The sequence below is a fragment of the Myotis myotis genome, unplaced genomic scaffold (assembly GCF_014108235.1).
Source record: "Myotis myotis isolate mMyoMyo1 unplaced genomic scaffold, mMyoMyo1.p scaffold_m19_p_1, whole genome shotgun sequence".
Lineage (NCBI taxonomy): Eukaryota > Metazoa > Chordata > Mammalia > Chiroptera > Vespertilionidae > Myotis > Myotis myotis.
The window spans coordinates 56,672,517-56,678,301 of NW_023416313.1; the positions used below are offsets into that span (position 1 = coordinate 56,672,517).

The 5,785-nt window shown below is 44.0% G+C and overlaps 1 pseudogene; it reads right to left on the reverse strand.

Moving 5' to 3' along the window:
* Positions 1-115: 115 nt before the first annotated feature.
* LOC118648922 lies at positions 116-1,290 on the reverse strand (annotated as a pseudogene).
* Positions 1,291-5,785: the final 4,495 nt, after the last annotated feature.

Below are 5,785 nucleotides of genomic sequence, written 5' to 3' on the forward strand. Positions count from 1 at the left end.
TTTCTAAGATGCCTTTGGCTGAAGAATTTTTAATATCAATGTAATTCAATTTATCATTTCTTTCTTTCTGGGTAGTAATTTTTGTATTTTAAGATATCTTTTCCCTCCCTTGAAATCAGTCATAGAACACGCTATCAGGGTTGATGGAGGCCTCGTAGGGTGGCGGTGGGTCATCAGGCTGGTCAATGTCTGGGTACTTGTAAGCAGTGTATGGAAGCGGAGGGTTATGGGAGTGGAAAGCTCTGCCTTCTCCATCATCAGAAAGGGGTAGCGGCTGCGTCTGGGCCATAATCAAAGCCGGGGATCCTGTGGTCAAGGTTAAAGTGGTGCAGGTTTGCTCCAATCAGGGACTCAATGTGCTCCCGGTGGACCCTGGAAAGCAGCAGGGACAGGATGAGAAAGGAGGAGAAGCAGCCAGCAGTGAGACGCATCCCGCTGGCCATGGAGTCGAACAGGCTCTTCCCATCTGGGTCCAGACACAAGAACTTGCAGCACTCCTGGGGGTCCTTGCGGTTCTGCCGGCAGCCCTGGGGCGGTTCGCAGAGGGCGGCCAAGCACATCTCCGCTCCCCTCACGGCAGGCGCAGCTCAGGCCGGGTCGCCTCCTTCGCGGTGAAGTGAAACCCTCCATCCACCACGTTGTCCCTGATGTCAGCACACGTTGGACTTCATTTACACAGAAACGGAGACTTCTCGTAGCCGTTCCCCGCATGGCAGCCTTGCAGGCCTCGGTTGCGGAGGGCGGGGAAGTGGAGGCACCGGAGCTGGGCGCAGAGCTCCCGGTTACTTTCAGACCTGGCGGAGGCAGAGCACCGGTGGGAACCTGTGAATGCGCCCCCCCAGTGGCCTTCCAAGCAGCCATTGCGGCCGGTGGCCGCAGACCAGGAGCGAACCCACAACTTGCGCTGGTGCCCCAAGCGGAACTCCGCTGTGGCCGGTCCCACTCTTGGCCAGGACGCAGCGCAGCTCGAGGTCGGCCGGGAGGGCGGCGAGGGGAGGGCGGACGCGCTGGCAGGTCGGTGCAGCGGCCCAGGAGCTCTCCCCTCGCAGGGACACCCTGCAGCAGCCTTCACAGTGGTGCCGCCGGCCGGACACTTCCCCAGGAACATGACGGAGGCCGAGGCGAACAGGCCGCCGCATTCACTGCGTGGAAATGCGTGGGGTCGCCGCCGGGCCTGGGACCCACAGCTTCCTGCCCACGGTAAGGTCGCGAATGCCAGTCCCTTCTGGTGGCAGCGGCTCGGGGCGGTGAGCACGAGCAGGAAGGCACGCTGTCTGCCTTGGGCACCATTTAGCCTCGTTCATGGCCCGAGGTGACCCCCGGGGAGCTGGGTGGGGACAGGGGTTGAGGGGGGGACAGGCGTGAAGAGGTGGTGGCAGAGGGCTCGGGTGGGCCGGGCTGCACAGGCCTCGGGTTCTCGCGCACTCTGGGCCGCAGCCTGGGGTTCCAACTTCAGCTCCGTGCTAGGTGGTGGCCCTGTTTCTTAGCCCTGTGGGTTTGGCTCAGTGGATAGAGCGTCGGCCTGCGGACTGAAGAGTCCCAGGTTCGATTCCGGTCAAGGGCATGTACCTGGGTTGCGGGCACATCCCCAGTGGGGGATGTGCAGGAGGCGGCTGATCGATGTTTCTGACTCTCTATCTCTCTCCCTTCCTCTCTGTAAAAAATCAATAAAATATTTAAAAAAAAAATAAAAAAAATAAAAAATAAAAAAAACCCCAATTCTTGTGGCAAAGCAGCACACAGGTTGAAAATTACTGCCCTAGATCTTTTATTTATAACTAGAGGCCTGGTGCAGAATTTGTGCACCAGTGGGGTCCCTTGGCCTGGCCTATGGAATCTGGCCATAACTGGCTCTCCGACATCTCCTGAGGGGTCCCGGATTGCGAGAGGGCACAGGTCAGGCTGAGGGACCCTAGGGGTGCACGATGGGGATGGGGAGGGACCACTGGAGGGCTCCAGGGCATGTCCAGCCTGGCTGTCTCAGTCCTTATTGGCCAGACCCCAGCAGCAAGCTAACCTACCAGTTGGAACGTCTGCCCCCTGGTGGTCAGTGAATGTCATAGCGAGCAGTTGAGCCACCTTACCATATCATTAGCATATTATGCTTTAATTGGTTGAACGGCTGACCAGACCACCGGACACTTAGCATGTTAGGCTTTTATTATATAGGATTTGTAATAATACCTCTCCCCCTCCACCCCAGTTTATAAAAACACTTCTGTCATATATCACATTTCTCTCAATTTGTGATAATTTTTTCCCAATGTGTAATAACATCACTGTCATGTATCACACATTTATATGTGTGTGTGTTAATTTCTGGACACTTTTCTGTTCTCTTGGTCTATTTGTCTATCTTCTCAGCATTACTAAACAATCATGTTTATTCTAGTTTGTAATAATTGGTACTGTTTTGTGGCAGATTTCTTTCTAATCCATCCAATGTAGCCTTAAAATGTAACATCCTAGGTTCCAGGGTCAGCACATGCTCTCAAGGTGGGAGTCATTTGAGTATCAGTTTATCACACTGTATTCCTAATGCTTCATTTTGTGGCATTTGAGGATTCCTTTATTTCTTTGATTCTTAGCTATGCATTTAAAAGAATCTTTATCAGAAATCATCACCCATTGGTGTTTTTTCTGGATGTTTTTCAGAATATTCTATTCTCCATATTGCCAGGGGACAAAACCTACTCCATTTGGCACAGAGAAACTATCTGCTTTCAAGAAAATGTCTAGATTTTAAGGGAAAATATTACTCTAAAATTTTTGAGAGTATGAGCATAGGGAGGAGAATGGGAAAGAGGAGTTTAGTTTATGAGTTATCCCCATCATCACACAGTCAATTATTCTCAGATCTTGATAGGTTCTGCCAATTAAAATACTGCATCTGGAATGAAATATTTTCATAGAGATGGTTAGCAGCCTACCATGACTTTCCTTTCTATAACAAATACTCAATAAATTTTTCTTGATTGATTGATGATAGTATCTCAAAAGACAACTTTTCAAAAACAAACATTTATATCATCCTGACCATGTGCCAGATACCATTTTAGATGGTTTATAAGTATTAGCTCATGTAATACTCATACAACTTGATGAAGTAGGTAGTGTTATAACAGATGGATTAACCAAACTTGGAATAATTAATTAGGTTGCCTAATGTCAACAGCTGGTAAGTGGTGGAGGAGGGATTTGAATCCAGACAGCCTGTCTCCAGAGTCAGTACTTTTAACCACAATACTATGCATAATTTAGCTCATGTTTCTCGGGAGTTTATTGTCTCTGGTAGGTGGTAAAGTCTTAGTGATAGAACACGGTCATAAACTCAGAGGATGGAAATAAGAAATTATATAAAGTTATCTCACTACTTATATTTGGCATAATTCACAATAACTTGGCAGTGAAATGTCAAATGTAAGCATGATTTAAAAGTGGACTATAGCATGCTCTCATTATATTTTACTCATTCAACACTTTTGAGTGTCAGTTATGTGGCAAGTATTTTGCTTCACACTGAGGTTAAAGATATAAATAAGACATGCCCTCCTCCAATTCTCACTTATAGAGTCTAGCAGACAGTTCACCAGAATGGCAGAAGTGGTTTCGTTGAACAGAGGTATTTCTCTGTTGTACAGTTGGGGGTGGGAAGTGTAAGAGAAAAAGGTAAATATATATAAAAACAAGCAAGCTGGAAGATGAATTGTTTTGACCGTTTGCTGACTCGTTCTTATTGTACCGATACTAGTGGCCTCTTTCTGTGTTTCTGGGACAGTACCCAAGGATTTCTTTCTTCTCTGCTTTGGACACTGCAAATAAGATGTTGATGTGATGTATAGTTTTGAGCATGCTTGTTTTTGGGAAACTGGGAGAAGGAAAAAGAAGATGACACGTCACAGCGTTCACTAATTGTCTTTTTTCTTAGAGCATGAAACAGGGAAAGCAAAATTGCAGTGTTGTAAAGTAAAAAGGCAAAAGTTTATCTGCAGGGTGAACGTGGCCACCATGACTTTTCATTCCAGTTGTATAATCAAACTGTACAGGACTTTAAACAATTTTTGCTTGGGCATTTTTTACACTATCGAATGCTCCAAACTGGAAAATAAAAGCAGAACCAAAGTATCAAAAATCAAGGCTGATAATAACGTATAGGTGCTCTGAGTTTTTAGGTTATTGTTCACTTGCAAGTTTTGTATTTTTGTAAACACTTTCAAGTCATGTAAATACTTTCAGAAAAATCTGCACAATATGCTCTTCATATAGCGCTGGCTCTACTAGTCCACAATCAGTAATACAGTTTCTTGGGTTCCTCTTCCGGTAGCAGGGGTAGCTCCATACCACTCTTTCCATTGTATCTGGCTCCTTCTCTTTCTGTGACAAATACCATGTAAGAGACCATTAAGTGGCATTCTGGAAAGATAAAACATTCATGTACATTGATTGAATCAGAATAACCTAATTACTTTATTGATTTTTATACTAAGAAAATGTGTTTGTCATTGCATTTGTCATACGACATTAGAGACCACACAGAAAAACAATTTTAGAAAAATGGAGAAAAGAATTAGGCCAAAGCTTGCAAAGAAATACATATTGAAATAATTCTTAAGGGGATATTAGTAACAAGAGTTGTAGGCTAGATGAAACAAAAAGAAAGCAGTAGCATCTTAACAATGAGGAAAGCAAATGGAAGTCAGGCACACAGCATATCAAAGCATTTCCAAGGTCTGGGAAGCCATCCCACTCGGAGCTTTATCCATTATCCTTCACCTCATATGACAGGAATGGTAACAAAGCATCAATAAAGACAGCCATGAGGATAAAAGATCTTTAGGTCATAGCTCCTTGCAGAGACTAAAAAAATGGTGTTGGTGTTCATTCTTGAGAAGGAAATGAAAGGTGAACATGATTAATGCAGATAAAGTTTGGAGTATAGGAAAGGTTTATGTAAGGAAACTCTTCAAGGATGTAACAGTTCAAAAGCAAGAGGGCGTGAAATAGAACAAAGAAGGGACTGATGTTTAAAGATTGTTATTAAAGAGTGCAGTTCAGATTGGCAAATACTGGCCATAGGTGGCCCTGGAACTTTTCATTTAGGAAGAAGGAATTTGTTAGATACTTGGGTAAAATTATAGAACAAAACAGTGAGTGTTGCAAGTATGATCTGGGTGTTTTCTCTGGGAGAACTGTTCTTTTCTATCTTGGAGTATATCTTATAGGTAGTTTGTTCAGAGGTCAAATATCATGTCTTTGGACAGTTGATAGTATGTGATATGCTGCATTTACTTTGTTGCTGCCAGCCAACCAATTTTTGTACATATGAAATTATATTTTGAAGTTTTTATTTACAAGCACATTTATATGTTGACATTAAAACCTGTCAGTGGAGAAAGCTGTGTTTACTAATGGCATAATGAATACAAAGACATTCATAAGGGCTACTCAGGCAGATTTGGGAGGAGAGGAGAGGTCAATTCAGTCCAACTCAGTACTTTCTTTGTTAAATGAAAGTAAACTGCATGCACATGAAACTTGTATTTTCCTGAGCTAAGGGTAAAAATGTGTTTATATTAATTACAGTAAGTTAGTTGTTTTTTTTTCTTTCTGGATTTTATACTACCTATTATTTCATTATTTTCATTACTCTTCATATCTCTTCTATACAATTTCTAAGCATCTTCAGGGGTGTCTCCTGTGATTTCACACATAGGTGTGAAATTAACTATTGCTAGCTGTGTAAAAGCATTCTGCTGGATGCTTCTGGTGTCCATAGCTTCCTACT